The 23,051-nt window shown below is 38.2% G+C and overlaps 1 protein-coding gene across 1 annotated transcript in view; it reads left to right on the top strand.

The window, feature by feature from the left end:
* LOC146766776 (uncharacterized) overlaps window positions 1-23,051 on the top strand; it is a 372,272-nt gene extending 349,221 nt beyond the window's left edge. Inside the window, exon 9 of the mRNA XM_085586012.1 lies at window positions 1-23,051. This exon is cut by the window's left edge and continues 6,482 nt beyond it. The gene's annotated coding sequence lies outside the window, so the exon portion shown is untranslated.

The raw sequence follows: 23,051 nt of genomic DNA, 5'->3' as shown, positions 1-23,051 counted from the left end.
GAAGAGCCATAAGATTTAAAAGTTGATGTGTATGTATTTATAGCACACTCAGGCCAGGTGTCTTTAAACAGAACAAATCTATTTATCATTATGGGTATGTTACTTACCAAGCAGCTCAGTAAACTTCTTGTTTGAGGTCAAAGTATCCCTGACAATGACTGGGGCAAATGCTGTGACTGATCCTATTCAGACACTGCTTATTAAATAGGATTTAGGAGGTAAACTTGGGATTCTGAGCTCAATCAAAGCTTTGCTGGGATTCTATTTGTGTTGTTTATGAAGGACTGATATGTACAATCACTTGATCTTTTAGCAGCTGCAACTCTTGAAACAATTTAGCACAACAGTGATGGAGTTTGTGTAGGAGAGTTGCATATGAAATAAACTATTATTGGTTTACAGCAATGTACTTTGCTTTTAAACCTTGACTAGTCTTACCAAGTATTGAAAGAATCTCTCTGGGTCACAACAGACTAACCCAGGTAAGCTCATTGCTGAGCCAGAGTGTGACAGTGCCTTCCAGGGAGAGCAAAAATAAAGTTGGGTGGTGGAACCCAAACGCTGTTTTGTTGTGGAGGTAATTCCCAAAGGGATCAAAGAGTGTCTCAGACAGCTCTTGGCAATGCTTGTTTGTCTTGTGTTATTTCAGTGATATTATAAAAGTATTTGGGTGGACATAGACTGTTCAGAACAGCATTAGGACTTTCAAGCTTCTTTTGTAAACAGTCCTCATGACCCTGCTGATTTTTTTTGTTTCAAAATATGCTTGTAAGTAGAATCAGCAATGAACAATATTTAATAACACTAATATTTCTTTACAATGCAGGTAGCTAAAGTGTTAGTTTATGCCTTGGAGAAAGTTTAGGATGTGGCAATTGCCACAGTTAACCCTGCAAGATTTGTCTTCAGCTTACATGTTGAAATCAAATGTGCAGAGAAAAAGTCAGTTGCAGTGTCAATGCATACATTCTACATTAGAGCCACTACTTTCTGTTTATTTTGTGCCAAAAATGGTACTTTAGTTATAGCCTGTGACATCTGTGGCTCACTTCTGTTTTTCAAAGACCTTCTGTATTCTGTTGCTCTCTGTATTCCTTAGCCTTCACTTCTTCCTTAAGGTTCGGATTTTTGAAATACCAATCTGATATGAGTGAGATCAATTGTCCACTAATATAGTTCTGTTTTGAATATAAGGGGATGATGATGATACAGGTTATCAATATTTGATAAACAGTGCCATTCTGATGTGTCAACAAATGAGTGTTTTGACAAACACTCACTGAATGATCCTGAGAATAACCTTTAGACTTGAATGACTGGAATTGATTTTATGCTGCTGCAATGCAATCCTTCCAGAATCACCTTATGCATTATTCTGAGTTCTCTTGTCTCTAGTTCTTGTTTATTTTGATTGTTATAGTCTTTGGATTGGTATTTTAGTAGCGCTCAAAGTTTTGGTTGAACATTTATGTGTGCAGGGGTAGCTGAGGTCATAAATGCCTGCAGAACAAACATTCTCTCAATTAATCTCTGAGAGAAGCATCTCCTCAGTTAATGGCAAGTGAAACCACTGAATGGGGCCATTTCATCAGAAGCCTGAATGGTCCCTTTTCTCTGCAGCTGTCCATTATGTGACAGAAGTACCATTGCCAGCCCTGAATTAGCAATGCAGCGCTTTGCGAGCCTTAATGAACCTGAGACTGTTCACAGCAGCACCACTCAAGTCCCAGGACTGCATTTACAGTACTTAGGCAGTACAGATTGTTAAAGAGGAAGATTTTGCTTCAGTCCATTGCCAATCCTCTTGTTGCAGGGGGACTGCACTGCAGTAGAGCCTTCTTGCTGACAATGGAGGAAATTCAGTTTTCAGTTGTGCTCTGTGGATGTTTTGTACAGTCCGTGGGGTATTTAAAAACAACCTTTAATGAGGTGGCATGAAATGACAGGTCTAGAGCTTAGAAATAGCTCTATTGCTCACTGTCTACTTGGAACTGGAGAATGTGGTGCTAAGATAGAGACCCTGGGTTGCAGTGAACATTAAAAATGGGATCATTCAGAGGCCTATGCTGCTCCCATAGGATTATTGTTGTGACAACACAGCCAAGTATGATTTCTGCATCTGAGCTTCCCTGAACTCACTGTCATTGGTAGCACACATAGGGAAATATAATGTCATCTACAGCTGCAGAATAAGAAAAAAATTCATAGAGTGAAGATTGGGTAATACAATAATGAGGGATTGAGAATACCTTACACGGTATTTTTATGTCTGTGAATACAAGATAGGCTGCAGAAGTTTTGTTGCTATACAAAACAAAGTTGCAAAAAACCCCAGAATTTGATAGATGTCTAAACATCATTGCAAGAAAAGCGAAGATGAATACTGGAGGAACAGTACAGCATGAAAAAGTTTGAGACTGGGGGCAAAAAATAGTTCAAATTAGAGGAAGAGGGACTGGTAAATCATTACATGAAGACCCTGCTGAAGTGAATGGTTATAATTTCTCAGTACACAGACAAGTAGTGACATTTACAATGATTTAAACTTTCATTTTAAGGATCAAAACAAATTTCTAAAGATGTCATATTTCATAAATGCACAATAGAAATTCAGTGCCTTAACTAGCAAAACAGTTATTTGCCCATTTTCCTTAAAAACTCAAGTTCTTGTCTCTTCCAGAATACAATCAAAAAAATTTGAAGGCTGGGAGGCAATACCATTTTTTGGGAGGGTTTGAAAGGTGATGAAACTACTGAAGCTGTGAACATCTTATGGAAGTAAAATGCCTTGAAGTACTTTTTCAGCCAGTAGCGTGCTAAATACAGTATTATGTCTTTGGAATGCACAGTAAATTTATTTGAAATGCCAACACCCCAAAAGCTTCTGGGAGTATTTGTTTGGGTTTGCATATATTTTTGTGTTTTCTTCTCTGGGTGGAGAGGGTAATGAATACATGATTCTCTTTTTACCTTCTTAATATGTTGATTCAGTGAAAATATATGCTAGCTTGAACTATGTTTCGCACCCCCAGAAAAGTAATGCAAATAATAGCACTTGTCTTTTGAAAGGTGTAATTTCAGTGTCTGCAGGACTGAGGCTCATCCTTACATTGTGCCAGTGAGGTTCATAAGTGGAAACTGTGACTGAATAAGAAAGTAGATGAGTAGAGCACTAAGAGGCAAACCTGATGTACAGTATGAGAAATGGCCAGTTGAAAAAGGTGGTTTAAAAAATCTGTACTGTTTAGTGTGTCTTTTACAAATACATATAGGAAACAGTGATACAGCAAAGAAATTAAAACATCAGTTCATGTATAGACTGAAAATGCATAGAAAGGTAGAAAAAGGTAGTTGTAGTTTTAAATTATTTGTTTTAAACTCAAGTATAAACCCCTATAATCTGAACAAAATTTTTAAATTATACAGTTTGTAAAAAAAAAAAAAAAAAAATAGCAGACCAGGATGCAGAGTAAGAGAATTCATGCAGTGTTGCAGTTTTCAAGGTAACAGACTTCCCCTCAAACTTTTGTGCACAGTCTACATGCTGCACAAATTTTTTTTGTCTCTTAATTTATTCTAACTTTCCCATTATCTAGCCTGTCCTTGCAACACTTTTGAGAAATTACTAAACCCTGTGAAATACAGACTAGACTCTTAGATCAGGTTATTTTATGTCTTTGTTAGACAATCCCATTAGAACCTCACCAGTGGCACAAAGGAGGCAAATATAATGCCATCAGCACCCATATAGTGCTGCACTCTCCCAAAGTTACTGGCATTAGTAAACTCATCTTACTGCCAAAACCTTTTAAAACAGTCTACAAGCTAATTTCATTGACTTATAAAACTATTTGTACCAAGCAATTCATTTTATGTTCTGCACTGAGGAACAAATACCACCTTAGGTTTAAGTTGACTGTGTTGCTGAGATACTACCCTGAGCTAACTTTGTTTTTTTATGTCCCTGAGGGATTTCATTAAGGTAATAGAGAAGTCTCTATCAAATATTCATAACCTCTAGTAAATGAAGTAATATCTTCCTTTTCATTGCAGTTTGACACAGACACATGTTTGTAGCTGACAGTACTTGCACAGATCTGCAAATTGAGTTTTTGCCAGTTGAAGCTCTGCTTCATAATATTTTACATGTTGCTATTGTTTTCTAAATTTTTGAACAATGCAAAGATTCTGCTTTGTTAAAATCGGCATCCTTCCAGACCAGGAGCATCTGACAATTCATATTCATATATCATTTTTGCATTTAACTAGTTTGGAGGCTTTTTCGCATGCGAAGATCTTTGTGGGAATGTAATGTTATATTACACCACCTCTAACTCAGGCTGCCTCGTTACTCAGGTGGAAGCCTATGATCTTCTGAGAGGCCCAGAAATGTGCAAATGAAGTGGTTCTGAGAAATAGCACAGAATAACCTCGCCTGGAACTGAAGTATAAGGCAGCACCTTCCTAGGATTTCACATGGCCATAAAGTGTGTGTAATTCAGTTCTGAACCCATCTGGTTTCAGAGTACTTTCAGGAGATGCTCTTTGAAGTAGATGTATCTGATTCTCATTTGCATTTTTATATAAAGGTGCCATAATGCAGATAAATTGAGCTGGCCTACTTAGATGTTTGAAGTTAGGCATGTATTCCTGTATCTTGCTGAATAAGATCCTGACTCTGCACTTCATTGACTTCAAAGCCTTGAATCACTGAGGTTTTCAGCTTCTATACTGTTTTCAGCCAGAGCTGTCACATACTCTTTTTTAAGTGACCACCAATTGTGAATAACACAGGCTTTTGGCTTTTGTTTTCTCTTATGTGTGGGTACTGTCTGTAATGTTACTTCATTATAATTTTATGTCTTTAATTTATGTCTGTTACACCAAATACACAAAGTGGGAAATAGGGAATTTTCTAGCTCTTACAATAGGTGGAACAGAACTTTCTACAGAATTAGACCTTTTATGCTATTGAATCATTGCAGTGATTCCATGAAAACAGTAAAAGGGATGGTTGAAAATGGCCTGAAATAAAAAAATGTGATGAAGCATTGTTTCCTCAGGTGTAAATGTTGATTATGCTGTGCAAGGGGGTAAAATAGGCAAGAAAATAAATATTTGAGAATTATGCAGCTATGAAAGGATACAAGCTCTCTAAATACCTTGTGAGCAGCAGTGTTGAACAAATAACACTGAACCTGTTAAGCTTTACCTGTATGAATGAATGTAAAACATCTGCTGTATCCTACTGGAAGGGCAGGCACTGGCTATTGGCCCTGGGTTCCAGATGCTGGGATAGCACAGCCATGGCAGACATAACCAGCCATGTGAGTGCTGGCTGAGGGCCTTGCAAGGAGGACTGGCTCATGAGCAGTGATTCCAACGTTCCTCATGGACCATCAAACCCAGCTAAACAAACCTGACTTGATATTTTGGGGGGTAGGTCAGCCCTTAGGGGCTCCCAGTTGTAGGCACACAGTGTGTGGTGATTGGGATGGGGCTGTGGGAGCCTCATCCCCAGTGGGCTCAGCTGTGAGCAGCAGGTGAGCAGCACTGACAGCAATGAGCCAGGGAGTGTCCAGGGGCACTGAGCAGCCACCAAAGGGAGCAGAGGCACACAGTGCAATGTGTGAACATGAGGGGATAAAAGGCTGGGCTAAAGGACAGGAAGGGTGGATGCTTGCAGCCTTCTGAAGAGGTATGAAGCTTTCTGCTGTTTTATGATGATACTCTGTGTACTGTGGCCATCCAGTGGACACAAAATCCATCATCACTCAACCCTGAGGAGCAGGTGTGGCTGGTGATGGACACCAGCAACCTTGGTGTGATGGCAGCTGCAGGCTCCTGTCTAAACTGGGGCTCTTGAGGTGCCTGGGGCAGGGCTGAGTTTCTATGTGATTGTGAGAGGTTCTGGGGACATGCTGTTCTACAAACTCTAGCTAAGTTACAATGAGTAACTTAATGTTTAATTTCATAGTTCCTCAGTTTACCTTTGCATACTTTATAGATTATGATTCTTGGCTATTGGATGGTATTTCAGTTTGTTCATGTTAATGTAAACCTCTAAGGCAGTTTTAGAACCTGCTGCTGTTTCCAGAAGACTTCCAGTGAAACTGTAACAGGTCTTAAAAGCAGCGTGCTGGCCCCACAGTTGCATACAGACCTTTAACTTAGGTAACTATGAAACCACTGCCAAGCACCTTTCAGACAAATAAGCCATGATGCCCTCTCTGATGTTGAGCTCCTCTCTGGGGCTGATTTAAGAGTAGAATAGTGCAAATGATCTCTTAATCCCACTTACAGGAGAAAATCCCTTATGGAAGGAGTTGGGAGGGCAGTGGTCAGGGATGGCTGTGAGCCTTTGCTGGTGTATGCCACACATTTCTGTTTAACTTCCTCCTGGGCAAGCATTTCCTTTCAAATCTTGGTTTCCACTGATGTTTCCCTGGTGCACTTTCAGCAGTATAAGTCACACAGGGTGTTTTGTCAACACAGTTTCAGGCTAGATGTAAAATCTGTATGGAATTTTTTTACAAATTTGTTAAATAGATGCATGGGAATTTCTTAACTTCTTTCTCCAGACATGTTTTATTCTGGGGGGTAATGCCAGAAACTAATCTTGTAATGAGTGAGCTAAATAAAATTATGGCTCTTGTCCTGTTCTAATTTCAAAGCAGGGTAGCTGCTACAAGTATATCAGTTAGCTGATGTCAGTGTAGCGAAAAATCTATTCAACTGTTACAAGATTGACATGGATAAGTTCTCTGAAAATGGCACAGGACGTTGCAGGATTGGACATTTTCTGAGCTACAGAAAATTAAATTTCATTCTGTGAGAGGCAGGAGAGGGAGATGGATCCATTTGACATGATTTTAAAAAACTAGAAATTACTTCCAAAAGTGTGACCAGCTGAACAAACAACTGTTGTATTTGAAAAAACGATCCAGATTCAAATTTCAATTACTGTGATGTGAACTTATAAAAATTGTAGCGAGTGTGTTAGAATTGCTCTGGATTAAAAAAGGAGTAGGAAAACAATTATCTGGCCTGCTGTGTATTTGTGGGGTGCCTTTTTAAAGGTAAATGTTATTTTGAAAACTTCTGGAGATTCTGGAGAAAAAAACCCAAATTGTTTATCAGCTGGATGTTATATGCATGAAAATACTTTTCTAATACATGGCTAATAGTTCTATTATAAATAAGTAGTTATCTTATAGAGGGAGAATACTTCTGTAGGGAAAGGTGAATTCAACTAACCTATCAACAAGGAAACAAAATGTAATTTAGTTCATAATTTCTAAGAATACAGAATCCTATTGTTCTTATGTGGTTAATCAGTCAGAAAGTCTTTCAAAAATTGGCAGTACTGCAAATGCCACTTTCCTTATGTTGCCAGATTCCTAAATTAGAATGAATCCATTTTTCTGATTTGAATAAAAATTATATTTGCCAGATATAATCTGAGTTGTCATTACATTCCATCAGGCTTATGTTGTGACTGAGCTGAACTCCAAATCATGCTAGCACAGAGGTTGAATAAGGAGGATGAGTGCAGACCACATATTGTATAAAGAACTGCTCTGAAATTTTTCAGTGTTTTATAAACCATAGTGTGTATATCAGAAATTTATGATATTTCAATTCACATGCACTGATATTTCCTAATAGCCTTTAGGGTTTTCAAAATTAAGAGTAATGATTTCTTAAATGAGAACCGTGTTGCGCCTCAGGCCGGAATCTCAGCTTGGTTTTGTTTGTTGAAGAGATTTTTGTAGGTGAATTATAGGATAACTAGCATCTAGAGAATTTTTTTTTCCAAAGGATTAATGAAGTTGGTTTTATGTTTTAATAATTATTATGTTTCTCTATAACTAATTTACTATATCCATTCAAAACCCTGGAGTTGAAAGGTAACCCTGGAAACCATCCAGTTGCCTCCTTCAAGTTACCCAGGAGACCAGTTGTAAAAGTGAAAAATCTGTGGAGGAGGAAGGATTCCATGTGTCCTAAATCATAACAAGCACTGTAGTAACAAAAAACCTTGGTGCTTTCTAATAGAGGTGTACTTTTAAGCTGTGCTTGTCTGGAGACCAAGCTTTGAGCATGGAGGCTGAATGGAGCTGATGTCAGAGCACTTTATAATGTCAGGCACAACAAATGGCTGCTTTCCTGCTCTGTGAGCAAGGTGGTGTGCTTTGGGAGGAAGGTCCAGTGGCTCAGCACAGTGCTTCCAGCTGTGCTGCACAAAGACAGATGCTCCAGGGCTGTGGGGCTCATTCTGCTTCTGCTCAGGTACTCAGGGTCTCTTATGGGTCTGTCCCAAAGTTACTCCTGACCACACTTATTATAGGATTAGGTAGAAGATACTGTATTCTGACTTGTTCATTCTGAAACTCCCCAAAAACTTTGGCTTGGAGAGCCGAGACCTCACTGATGAAGACGGTGATAATGTTGATTGGTTAGGTGAGACATCTCTGCTAGAAAAAAAAAACTGTCAAACCAGCCACTAAAACCCCAAAACCGAGGCAGCATAAGTGAGTTGATCTGTCTGGATGATTTCTTGCTCCCATAGGGTCGTTTCCTTATTTCCTGCCTTGTTCTACACGTTTGCCTAAATCCAAACCACTTTAAACCAGCACAGAATTCGTAATTCTGAGTAAAGAGTGGAGATGTTTTCAGAGTGCAGTTTTCTGTTTTATGCTGAATTATGAGGTGCTTAACTGAGAAAATGCCTTTTCTTTCTCTCAGAAATCAATACTTGGGGATCTTTGCAGAGGACAATGCTCTCCCTGTTGGGAACAGCAGTCAGGCAATGACAGCTGGCACAGTTCTTCCATGGGCTCTGTCCATCTATCAGCAAACTTTGCAGTGTGTTGTCCTTTTCACAAACTAAAATAGCTAAATGGCTTTTTTCTCCCATTAGCTGTCATGTGTTCCAAAATGAATTTGTATTATTAGAGTATTTTTCCTCATTTCCACCTTATTTCCTTCTACCTGATTTACATGCTCTGATCTTGATTTATGTACTTTTTTCCTTAGTTCTCCCTGTGTTCCACAGGTTTAGTTCCATGTATTTCAATGCCATCACTTCACTTCCCTGGATGAATATTTTCCCCTTTTCACTTAGGTTTACTACTCTTAGGTCTATTTACCTTTGTTCTCCTCAGCAGCTCATCTGTCTTTATTACTTTTTGGAGAGGAATTCACACTTCGTGTTTCTGAAATACTTGTAAATGTCCCGAACTTAATATTTTTTTTAATTAGGATTATGAAAAAGTATGTTTGCAAGAGGGAGTTTTGCTCCTTAAAAATAATAAATACATTATTATGAGGCAGGGAAATATTCTTTTCTGGGAACTCGGTCCAAGTGGTCTCTGTCATCACTGGTTCTTAGATTAGCAAGGTCTTCTGAGTCTGAACGCTGTTAGGAGCTCATTAGGGGGTTTAAACACCAAGTCTCCATATGTTATATTTGAAATTTAGCATATAATTTCCTAAAGTATCCTCATAATTTTCTCCTTTTAAAATCACGTTTATTTGGAATATCCCTTGCCTTAATTCTGTGCATTATGATGTCTCCTGGTGTTTATTAAACATATTGTGTATGTAAACAAGACCTAACTGCACAGCAAATTAGAAAATGCTCTGTGGTTTGGCAGCACAGCTTTATCTGAAGGTGGAAGATAATGCTCTGGTCTTCAGATTCCCTACATTAACAATAAATCACATTATATCTGCATATATATGTATAAAATACAGAGCAGCTTAGTAGGCTTTCCATGATATCTTCATTTCACGCTGGCATGGGGGAGAATGAGGAGCACATAGCAGTGGGTGCAGCTGTTTGTGCAGCTATGCAGTGTCTGAGTCACTGCACAAAAACAGAGCAGCAGGGCTGATCCTACAGTGACTTGGTCAGGGAGCTGCAATCGGGGCTTGGGCTGGAGCCGTGCAGCTGCTCCAGCAGAAACAACTGCATTGCTGCCCCGCAGCACAGGAGAAGGAACCCTGGCAGAAATAGGGATGGCTTGGATGTTTGGATACATGGAGATGTGAGGCTACAAAAATGTCTGATACCAAGGAAATGGTTGTGCAGGATATGTGCAATATGAGGATTTATTCACAGAATTCACAGAACGATGGGTTGGAAGAGACCTTAAAGATCATTGAGTCCAGCCCATGCCCCAGCTCAACTAAACCGTGGCACATCCAGGCTTTTTTTAAACACATCCAGGGATGGGGACTCCACTACCTCCCTGGGCAGACCATGCCAAGACTTTTATCGCCCTTTCTATACAGAACTTCTTCCTAATATCCAACCTGTATTTCTCTTGGCACAGCTTGAGACTGTGTCCTCTCATTCTGTCAGTGCTGCCTGGAGAAAGAGACCAACCCCACTTGCCCACAGCCACCTTTCAAGGAGTTGTAGAGAGTGATAAGGTCTCCCCTGAGCCTCCTTTTCTCCAGGTTGAACACCCCAGCTCCCTCAGTTGTTCCTCACAGGATTTGTGTTCCAAGCTCCTCATCAGCCTCGTTGCCTCCTCTGGATGTGCTCAAGCATCTCAACATCCTTCCCAAACTGAGGGCCCAGAGCTGGACACAGCACTCAGGTGTGCCCCCACCAGTGCTGAGTGCAGGGGAATAATGATTTTCTGGTCCTGCTGGCCACGCTGTTCCTGATCCAGGCCAGGAGCCACTGGCCACCAGGGCACACTGCTGGCTCACGTTCAGCCGGTGATTGAAGCCTGGGCACTGTCCAGCCACACTGTCCCCAGCCTGTAGTGCTGCAGGGGCTGCTGTGCCCTAAGCACAGGACCTGGCACTTGGACTTGTTAAACTTCATCCTGTTAGACTCTGCCCATCCATTCAACTGTTATGTGCCATAATGCTGGGTTTAATGTGAGCTGCTTAAAACATGTATGGAAATAATTTCTTTCTGCTTAGAAATTTCATTTCAGAAGGATTAGATCAGAAGTGTGTTGTTATCAGGCTGCTTTGGAGGATGGGCCACTGCCCCTGGGGTTGCTTGGGGGAGGTGCTGGAGCTGGAGCCAGCATGTTGGCACTGGGTGCATCCTGCAGAGAAACCTTCCTTCAGCATCTCGCTACAAGGGGTCAGTTTTCAATCCATGGCAGCCCCTAAGTCTGATTCAGCTGAAGATTGGTCTGGTATTCCTGCCTCTGCTGAAACGAGAACATTACTTCTGTTTTTGCTTTGCTTTGTGGTTTGTTTTGGGTTTTCAAATTGTATTTGTTGGTTTGCACTGATCTTTGTTTTTAAAAGGAAAAAAAAGTAGTAACTTTTCATGCTTTCTTTCCCTAATTTTCCCTATATATGTTTTTCATAATCTACCAAACAAGGTCATCAACAGAGAAAAAAGGCGTAGGAAAATCATGTGTAAGGTACATAAAATATTTAGCTATGACTCAATAAATTTGCATCTAAATTTGTTGGGAGGTTTGCTGTTTTAATTTATATTGCTATGCCATATAAATCAAATAAGTATTCTGACCCCCCTCCCCAAATGTTAACTATTTTATGTAATTTCTTTCTCTAGATCAACTAAGCAAGAATAGGAAGCACATTATTAATAGACTTAAATACTCATAGAAGTTGAATTAGAATATTCAGCATTTCTTATTAGAAACTTCTTTCCAAAAGAATTTTTTATTACTTTCCACCTCTATTACTCCTTAACATTTCTTTCTATTTGAGACAGTAATAAGGTTAGTGCTGTATTCTTGCACACGTTTCTTGTTCAGGTTCTTTTATACTTAAGAGGATTATTTTTGCCAAATATTGTTTATAGGAAAATTTCAGATCCATTCTAATGCCTTGCAAATGAAAACAGTTGTTTTGTAACACTTTCCCACTTAATTGCTTTTAAGGGACTGCTAAATCCATTAGTGAGGGTACTAATTGAGAGGAATGGCAGGATTGTTTCTTTTTAAATGCAGTTGAAATTAAAACAATATTTTTTATTTAAGAGTTGAGTTGGGAAAGCATAAATATAACTTCTCATGTTTACCATATTTGTAAGGTAAAAAGATTAATATAACAATTATTTTTCATGTCTAGTATACACATTACTGTAGTGCTGTTTATGAAGCTACAAATTTAGCTCTCTGTTAATCAACATATTGAAAAAAATGCAGGTAAATTATTACTGCTATGAATCATGAAATCTCAATAAGGATGTAATATATAGTGTTATAAAGGTTCTTACATTTAGAATATTTCTGAATTGGCTACATCTATGACATTTAATTATGTTTAGAAACAGGAGAATTTTATTAGTGCTGTGGGGGAAAAAAACAAAATCATACATTTTAACATGGAAATTACTAAGTAGTAGGAATTAAATATGAGCAGATAATTGTTGATTTTTCTAATAAAATATGTACGACTATTCTAGTAAATGTGAATATTCTATTCCAGTAAATGTTGTCCAATTCTAGTAAATATTGTAGCCCCAGAAAACCCGGAGCTGGTGCAGCTGTTGCTCAAGACTGGAATGGTGAATAAGGAAATTCACGTGTTAGACCTGTCTGGCCCACAGAGGGTTGAGCCCCGGTGTGTCAGGTTTGTTTGTCGTATTTATGAGTTCATGAAACAAAGTTTAAATCACAAAGTACATTGTCGTGTGAATCTGAGATGCAAATGGACCGTGACAGCTTTTCCTGGAAAACAAACAAAAAAATGTCTTTTTTGGCAGGTTGTCCTTATTGTCAAATTTATAATAAGACATAATTAAACTCAGTAGGATTCACGTTCTAATTAAAATAAGGTAAGAATTTATTCTGTTATCCCATGACACTTTCATAAGAGATTACCTTCTAGTTTCATCAAATTTTTCATTAAAAAAAAAACAGAAGCTAAGAAAAAAAAAAAACAAAGCAACTGAAGGAAATTTAAAGATGCCAAAATTTGAGAGCCTCACATGAGATGGGGACATGAGATTGCACCCTAGCCAGGGGCTATGGAATGAGTTGTTCTGACCCACCTTGGGTTTTTTTATATACTGAAGAGAGGACAAATTAGGGGATAGGTAAAACAGGCAGTTTGCAATGGAGGCATGAACACAGACATGTTATCAGTAGCCAGGAGCTCTTTTTACCTCATGTTTTGGTGCCAAACAAGTTTGGAGAGACTTAGAGTTTGAAAACAAACCTGCTCTTCAGGATTAGGATGCAAAAGGTAATGCAGAAAATTAAGAGATAAGAAGCTAAATTTATGGCACATTTATTTGTTTATGCCATGCTTTGTCTGATTTTCACAGGCTTGAACTTTGTTTATGAAATGTTCCCATGTATCTGTGACATGAAAGGCATTGAATCTTGGATTCAGGCAAGAAGTGAGAAGGGAGTAAATATGAATTTCCCTTGCTGTAAAAAAGTTCAGGTGTAGAAATAGGTGTCGGTTGGGGGTAGTTGTGTGCAATGCTGCCCACGCTCATCTTCCTCCCCGAACTCGGCATGCATGGAGTGATTCAGAAGGAACAGAGCTTAGAATTTATCTGCATTTGCTAACTGGATTGAGCAAAGCAGACTGGTGGGGTAGAGCAGTAGTTTGTAAGTTCCTGTTTAAAGGAGGAGGCTGAGAAGGATGGAGTTGCTCACCTGAACTGCTCTGCTGTGAGAGGGAAGGACATGTTTGTAGGCAAAAAAAAAAACAAGGAGGGTGTAAGGAGGACACACTTCCCTTTTCTCCCCTCTTTGTATTTTCTGACACAGATTTAGGAGTTCTAGGGAAGAATAAGGACTAATATCTCTATCTTTCTGTAGGAAAAGCGCTTTGATGTAAAGTCTGCCATCATTAGCACATGGCAGAAGATACCCATGATTGCTTGGAGAAACTGTTTAATTATGGTCAAGTTTCTTTCATGTTCAGTTGAGAGGGCAATAATGTTTTCTCTCAGCAGTTTTACATACCTAGGACTGTATATATTTAATTTCTGGAAGATGAGCAAAAAATGAATGGATAATCTTAGTCTTTTCCAGCCAAAATGCTTCTCCCCTTTCATAACTAATTGCTGTTCAGTGAGCTGTAAGATTGCACACAAGGACTGAAATGCAGTGGAAGACTCCAGTTCTGGTGTGAGTTGAACAGCAAGAACAGAACTGTATTCTCACCTTGGGACTTCTCTTACTGATAGATGTCCTCTCTATCCCCATGTGCCTCAGGAACATAGCAGTGCAGAGACATTGAGTGTTGTGTGTAAAAGGTGCCTCAGCAGTGACACAGATGTGACTTGAACAGGACTGAGTAAATACCAGAAATAACACATCTGAGCCTTCCTTTGGAAATAAAGGCACTGAAGAAGTCTGTATATCAGAAGGTATAAGTCAGTCAGGAAATACAGCAGTGCAAGGTAAACTTTCCAGAGTTTCAGCACATTAAATACTCACCTGCTTATGCACAGTAGTGCTAGTGGGAGAAGGAAGGGTGGCTTCATTGCATCTTGATAATTGCTTTTGCATTAATTTATTCAATTTCATTTTTTCCATGCTATCTTCTATGCTTGTTCCTGCAGCACCAAATGACACTAAGACTATAGTTACTTTTAAGACCATCTGAGAAGTCAGATTTGTAAAAATATTTTCATAAAAGCATGAGTCACTATTGCAGGAAAATTCCTTCCAGATTAGTTTTTGAAAGCTGTGTTTGAAGCAACCTGGCAGTTCCCAAACAAGAACTGAACTTGTCATGCCCTTTGCCCCCATCTTCCCTGCCACATCTCCCAGTGGCTGGAAAAGGTTGGGTTCTTTGGGAAGGTGGCAGTAGGAGAAACCTGTTCTGTTCCCAGTGCAGACTCTTATTACCGATTCAATTTCTCTGCAAGGAGCTGTAAAACCAGCAGCTTATTCTTCCTCCTCTCCATCAGCATCCTCCTGTGAAAAAATGAGCCAGGAAAGGAACACAGGCAGTGGCATGAAACCATGTGTCAGTTGTACTTAACAAGTTCTACGTGTGAAAGCCAGCAGCTGTTAGGGGTGTTGTTCTCTCTGGTGCTTTCTTCACCAAGGTTTAAGAGCACTTTTCCATTCATAATTACAAGTTTACCCAAATGTGTTTTTGAAAGGCACTTCCTAGTTGTGTAGACTGAGTATAAGAATTTGGGTTTAAAAATGCTAGAATTTTTTTTTCCCATTCAGAACTTTGTTATGAATTTCAAAATTATCCAGGACAGCCATAGTGCATTCCTTCTCAGTAGATTTGCTTCAACACAATCCTACAGAGCCTCCAGAATCACTGGCTTGCCCCAAATCATCTTTAGCATCTGTGATGCTCAGGTGTTTAACCCAAGTAGTGAGATGCAGCTGTTGTTTTGTTAGCAAACCTCCTGCCCTATACCTTCAGGAATCCCATCTCCCAAGCACATGAAGTCCTGTGCAGCCTGATGGAAGAGCTCATCAAAATTAAGTGATGCAGCTCTTGTAATTGCTTTAGTCTTAACCCTGTTTCAGGAAAGTGAAAGCAGATTTGTTGCCTACGAGGAAAACACACAAGCAGATTGTTAATATGCTGTGCTGCTATCTAAAGAGCCCAGGAGGTTGTAAAGTATGTTGACACCTTAGAGATTGACTCTGCCTCTGGAAAGTTGAAATCTATAATTTGATAATTCCTATTCTATAGCATGCTCTGATCCCTTTAGGAGCAATCACCAGCATATGAATTCCTATGGCTTAAAGAAAGAAAAAAGTACAAACCCCTCAATTTTCCTCCTCTTTTACAAGGCACTCAGGACTTAATTTAGGAAATTGTTCTTCCTGGACATGCAAGTCTCCCAAAACTATCATCAGCTCTAGTTATTGCCATGTATTTTCGTTATATTTTCAATAAAACAGCCTTTTCTACAGTTGTTGTAGTTGCACCATACATAGCTGCAGGATTATGGTACTTCTCTCTCTCCCTGGACAAGCAATCGTCCCTTGCAGCAGGTTCCAGGGGACACCTGCGAGTGACCAGTGCCACCCATGGAGCCCGTGGGCTTTGTCTGCAGGGGGCTCAGGGCTGACCTGCGGGGTGGTTGTGCTGAAGTCACTCTGTAATTCACCTCATTGCTGCATATATGCTTTTATCCATGCACAAAGACTCCACTGTTATTTTGCTCGTGTACTAATTGGAGAATACCCGAGTGTTTTATAGCGATGCACAGAAAGTAATAATAATTATAATATTGGCAGTAATCCCTTTAATTAGAGTGTTCTACCACCGTGCTGACTCTATTCTGAAGGGGTGGGACTCTCCTCTAAAAAAGACTTGCCAAGCACTTTGTGTGTGCAGAAACATCATAGAGGACTAGGAAAACATTTTAAAAATACTTATGCTTTTCCTTTACCTTACTTCTGGCTTCTGTTTGACCCCCAGGATTTTAGTGTACTTTTTTCCAGTTTTTGGGAAAAACTCTAAAAGGGAACAAAAACCCTTAACATAAATAATTCATGGGAGTGTATAGTATGGTTGGTTAAAAATAATAAAACAAATTTTATTTTTGGTTTATGGGCAGGAATGCATTGTCAGGAAAGTGAAATGTTGAGGAGATTCAATCAATTCAAATTTGGCTTGGCTGCTTTAAATCTACATGTGCATTTGTTTATTAAAGGATGGCTTCTCAGGCAAGTTATTTAAGCCTTTATTGTAGTTTCTAGTATTTTTTCCTACTATGAAATATAATTTTATAGTGATTTACATGCTGTTTTCAGAGGAACATTTGAATACTTGGAAGAGAGCCTTATTAAATTGGTAAAATAAATGTCATTAAATACACAGCTTGTTGCCTGACATGCCCAAAATGTTGCACATTAATGGATTAGAGCTATATTTATAGAAGCATTAAAATATGTCACTTTTATAAAATTAAAGTTTATTTACAATTCACAATTTTTTTCCTCAAACCACAGGCAGACTCATTGGATATTTTATTTTAATAGATCTCCCATGAGCTAGAGAAATCAAGTTGTGTTCTTTGTTCTACTTACAAATCTAAATGTGGATGTAGTTAAAAGCTTGGTAAATTCAAAAGCATCTGAGAATTTTCATGTGTGGAAGATGGCTGGAACTGCAAGGATAAATATTAGAGATAAATACAATGCAAGCTCTAATTTGGATAAATTATTCTTAAATGAGACTGTTTAGCTAAAACAGCTGAGAGGCATGTAACTATACAATGTACTAAGGAGATGAATCAAAGAGGGCCAAGAATTATAGATTATATGTCTTGACTATTGTGCCTTTATGCTATATTTTATAGCCAGCCCTCTGCTTTACTTGCCAAAATCATTGCAGGAGACTGTCACAATATTTCATTTTAAGATACACAAATGTGACTTTTGATGTTTTCAAAAATACACTCCCTACAGTTCAAGCAGGGCTCTTTCATTTGCTCATCTCAGTCTGATTTTGCTTTCAATTTGTTGGACATGATTCAATGGGTCTGTTTCACATCAGAAAAACCAGAAAAAAGCAGAGAATTTTGTGAACATTGCCTTTCTATTCAATCTGCAAACCTCAATATGGAAGTTTTTACAAACCTTTTTCAGAAGTGGTCTAATTTTCTTCTTTAAAGAAAGCTGGGAAGTGCAAAAGCTGCACTGTTGAGCATGTCACAATGTGTGCAGCAGCACAGAAACAATCTGTCATACACACTGTCCATGTTCCCAGCTCTGAAGGAGCTCATTATACATTCCCTGTGTTTGTGACTTTATTGATCTTTTGTCATTCCCACCGAGTGAAACTGATATTTTCTAACAAAATGTAATTTGCTGGAACAAACAAGCAGTCAAGTGCTGATGAAAAGGATTCAAGGAAATGGCCACTGTGCCACTCCACAGGAGTTTTGTGGGCCAGTTCTGCTTTGCTGATGTCTGCTTTGCATGCACTTTGTGATGCTCGTGGTCCTTATTAGCACTGTGCCTTTTAATTAAAAATAACTACATTTTCACTTATTAGCCTCAATGTTCCCAAGCTCATTAATTGGAATTTTCCAGAGTTCTGATAGGAATTAGTCATCTAACTTCTACTGAATTTTAATGCCATTTTGATGCATGCTTGCAGCAATAAAATATTTCCTGAAAGAGCCTGTTGGCTGAGGTAGCTGTTTGTGTGTAAGGTTGGTGCTGTGCTCAGTTTTCCCAACTGAGAGTGAGCTCTTAGTCCCAGGAGTTTGTAGATTCCCAGGTTGTAGAAAAAAATCAGGTGTTAATTCTAATAACTGAGACATAGTCTCTTTCCAAGAGCTTTGTGAGAGACACAAAACCCACAGTGAATGTTTTGGGTGAAAAAGCTGGCACAAATTATGCCAAATAGTTTGTTTGCATCCTTTTTTTTTTTTTTTTCCCTCACCCTTGAAATCACAGCTCTGAGAACAGGAGGGAATGTCCAGGCCAAGTTCTGGACAAAGCTCTTTTTTTTTTTTTTTTTTTTTACTGTGATTCATGCATATTTCAGAAACAAAATTAAAATTACGTCTCATACAAACTACCCTGAAAGAGCCTCTAGTCCTCAAAGTTTCTTGTTGTGCTCTTTCAGAGTGGTTAATAGGAATATTGCTACTATAGTAAAAGTGCTTTGCCTGACATGTGAAAAGGTTTTGTTATATTTGATCCCTGTTAGCAACAAGGTTTAGTTTTGTTTGATGCTGTAAAGAACAAAGCTTGTTCCTGGAAAATTTCTTCTGCTGAAGGGATGTTATGGAAACAAGAAATAAGAAAACAGTTAGGACTGGGTTACCTGTTTCTTCTCCTGAAAGGAGAAGAAATGGAAGATGGCTTGTATTTCTTGGCAGTGGTACAGCTAAGATAGTTTTACTTCTCTTTTTTTTTCAGCTTTAAAATACTAACTAAAATGTTTATTCATTGTATTGCTGTAATGTGAAGACTGAAGTACTGAAGAATGCTCTAAGAAATAGAGAAAAAATACTTTGCCTATATTCATTACACATGGAGAATTAAGTTTAAAGAAATGGAAATAATTCCACAATTCTCTGTAAAGCACTAGAGTGTGTTAATTCCTCTTAGTTTATTTTTGTGCAGAATATTGTCCAAATTTTTCATTTGCCCTCAAGACAAAACCTAAACAAATATAAAAACATTAATATTGTTTTTGGTTCTTTGGGGTGTTTCTTTTAATCATATTTCTATGTTTTATTTCACCATTACTTCTACTTCAGTCTTTTTGAGACATCTTTGGCATTATTGATTTCATTTTTGCTGACTCTTGATTTACATTATATTTCTATTACCTTTTTGGTATTTAGCATGAAACACCTGGAATTTATCAAAATGGCAACTGAGTGGTTCCTCTACTATTTTTTTTTCTTTTCCTTTGTTCTCTTTCAAATCTAGTAATGTTCTTGTGTCTCTTAAAGAAGTCGAATGCCTGACAGCAGAAATGAGGCCATTAAGCCTAATCTGTTTGTAACTGCTAGGAAGCTGCCGTAATTGATTACCAGCCTTGACTTCATGTTAGTTACTTATTAATCTAAGATTAAAGAAACCATTTTGCACAGGCAAATTCAAGGCTCAGTCTACTCGGTGAATTCACAAACTGCTGTCTTCATTTATCTCTCTTAGAACTATCTGCAGTGTTAGAAGTCTTACCATGATGTTTTCTTTGGCTGAGGCTGGGGACATCTCAGGGAGGTCATTTAGGCTCTTGTTTAAGCCCAGCCTGTACCCATTTCTTCCTTCCTGTAGCCAGTGCTCCTGCCTGTCTAAGGGTATGAAGCTAATGAAGACTAATTTCTAGGATTTCTCTCTGTCTGATGTCTTTGACCCAAGTCCTCCACTGTAATGCTTTGTGTTTTCAAAACGAAGCAAAAAATGAAGCTGCTGCTTGCACCCCCCCTAAACTGGAAATTCATAAGATGGTATTATCCCATATGAAATAAAAACTAAATAGAAAATATGGTATTTTTCTATTATCTCCTTTCTTCAGTTAATATTTATGTTTATGTGCTTACACAAGTATTCCAGTAAATAGGAATACAGAGTGTTTTGGAAAATGTGTTTGGGAAGGGCAATGGCATGAGCATGTGTTCTTTTTATGTAGATAAATGCACTGATTTAGAAGTAGGAGACAAACTCCTGACTAAAACAAACTTGCTATATTGTGAGAACAAGGGCTATGAAACACTTTTTTACCCGATCTTAAATATTTAGGTGCTGTCTTACTTCACTGCATATACATTACCATTTATTTTCATACAGTTTGGGCATACAAGCATCATTTAGGCTTCCCTGGGACCCCAGATATCAATGGGAACATAAAAAAATTGAAGTAACTACTCATTTGTCTTAGGTAATGCATTCCCAAATTTCCTTAGTTAATATGTGTATATTATTCCAAAGAGGATTGTGAGTTTTATTGCTATATTTTGGTATATTTCTGCAGGTTTCTGTATTTGACATGTGAGTTAAACACTACTACTTCCAATAAACAAACATGCAGTCAGGCAAACTGCAGCAAGAAGAAAAATGTCAGCTATCACTTGACTAGATTTTTGGTTTAAGCTAAAAGCTGAAATTTGATTGGCTCACAGCAGAGTCAATTCAAATCACACATGCAAGGAAAATGTAAAGATTTGGTCAGGTTTTTAAATAATTGTTATTCATGCAGAAGTGATTTTAATAATCCTCCTTCTCAGAGGTTAAGAGTGTTTTCATTATGCACACACAGAGTGCTCAGAAATAATCTGTGAATATTTACTGTGAAGCCTAATGTCATTCTGTGTATGAAGTGTGGCTTGTCCAGCCACAAATATTGTCCTCAGTGAGTTCTGCATTAAAGCTGTGGTGGTGTCACCATGGCATCCTGTCCCTTTCTAAATTTTCAGTCTTCTTGTCTTTGTTTCTTAGTGGTGCTTTTTGTAGAATGGCAGGCTGAACTAACATACAGTATTGGTACATTTACTCAGATCTGAAGTTCAGAATAATAATACTTAAAAAGCAAAACCAAAAAAAAGCATCTCAATAATTAAATAATTAAATCTAAAACAAATTTAGGATTTCTGCCTACATTGTAATTAAGAATTTCAGGAAAGAGGACAACTGTTTGGTCTGACTTAGCAAACAAAAGCAGCAATTTGCCACAGTAATTGCACTGTGAGATTAAGTAAAACTGGAAAATAACACCCAAGAATCATATTGTCAAAACATGGATATGCAGTTTTTTGGTGTAAAACAAAGAGGAAATCGCCCACAGTGCCTGCTTAATTGCATTTTTAGTGATGTTTTAAGTTTAGGATTATGATTCCAATTTTCAAGTAATTAAATGATGAATAACAGATCAAAAATAATCCAAACCCACCAAACAGAAACCCCCAAAATACCAGAGATTTTCAGTAAAGCCAAACTTGAGGAACCTGATTCAGTTGGAGTTTCCTTTAGATTTCTATGAAGCCATCAGTTCATCTTTAACCTACCCAGAGTTCTTGAGTAAGCTCTGTGCTTGTCTTTTGTCCCTAGCTGAAGTGCAGGGAAGTGGAAGGAAGCAGTCAGAATGAGGGCACATGGAGTGATTCAAGGAAGGAATGGAGGAAGTGTTCAACAGGAGGAGCCTGAAAGGAAATAATTGAGAAAAAGAAGAGATGGAATTTTCTATCAGTGCCCGGGTCACAAAGGGACAGGGCTCAGTAAAAGCCATCTGAGTTTACTGTAGTTACAGGTTTTCTTGCCCAGAGAGGTTGTTGATCCAGTGAAGGACTTCTTGATAGTATGTTACAAACTCATTAAATTCTTTGCAGGAATTATATCAGTGTATTAGATAGGGAGTTCTTTATTCAGTTGTTTTGTTTGGTGGGGTTTTTGTTTTCTGGGGGGTTTTGTTTGTTTGTTTTGTTTTGGGTTTTTTTGTGATAACTCCAGGGCCAGGATTATTTTTGTACAACATCACTTTATTAGGTTCTTCAGCCATCTGCTGTAGGACAGTAATGTCTAAAAACTGTCAGCAGAAAGAGCAGGGTATTGACTTTGGCATGTTTATGAATTGCAAACACGTGTTCAACTTCAAAGTGGTCAGAAGTCATCTTTTGCAAAGTTAATTAAAAAAAAAAAATAATGCTCCCTAATGAATATGAAACAAACCATTAAAGCATTAAATTAAATTTGCATACTTTGTCACAGCTGGCATTCTCCAGACAAGAAGGTGAAGACCAGCGTGTGTCTGGAAAGATCCTGAAGGATCTGTCAGCCCGAGCAGGAGCAGTTTATGCTCTGCAGCTTCTGCTGTTCCTGAGTGCAACACCAGTAAATGCAGACAAGTGAAGTTGTTTCATTCAGAGTAGCTGGTGTTAAGTCCAAGGTAGTCAGCTATACTCTCCTCCTGAGGAAAGACAGAGGGTATCCTTGGAGCACAATCCCTGCTGGAGTTGTGATAGCATGGAGACACTGAAATGTCATCAAAAGAGGTTTTTCCCTCTTGCCCTGAGAGAAGGAACACCCTTGCCAAAAGCCTACCCAGCTAATGTGAACAGAAAAGAAAAAAGAAAAGTTTTATTCAAATGTAGTAAACAACACCAAACCAAGGCTTTTGTGGAGGGAAAAAAAAGTCATTATGGAGTACTTTACCATCAACATCCAGTATAGATCCAATTAGCTACATAATAATACAGCTTTGAATGCCATAGGTCTTAATTTTAGAAAATATCTCCAAGTCTGACCCTTTGCGTCATTCTGAGTATTAGTTTTTATTAATGGTCTTTTTTCACAGGGCAATATTGTGTCTAATATTTTGGCAGAATAATTTTTTCAACAATTCAGTGCTTTCTGCATGAACCATTATCTGTTCAAAACTTAATCTATTTCACTTAGAATAAAAAAAAAAAAAAGACTGAAAATTCAGGCTTTCCTTATCAGTACAGTTTTACAGGCAAAGGAAGGACTAAAAGCCAAAGGAAGGACTAAATCTCCTTAATAAAAATTCTGCTAGTTAATGCTTGACATGGTACTTCTTATAAAGGCAGTAGATAATTTGATTGTATGAGAACGCTTTCTATTTGTACATGCATACTTGGTGATATTTAGCAAAAAAAAAAAAAAAAAAAAATAAAA

The sequence above is a fragment of the Lonchura striata genome, chromosome 8 (assembly GCF_050655825.1).
Source record: "Lonchura striata isolate lonStrDom1 chromosome 8, ASM5065582v1, whole genome shotgun sequence".
Classification (NCBI taxonomy): domain Eukaryota; kingdom Metazoa; phylum Chordata; class Aves; order Passeriformes; family Estrildidae; genus Lonchura; species Lonchura striata.
Note: the sequence above shows the minus strand (reverse complement) of the source record. Positions and strands in the feature narration are given on the sequence as shown.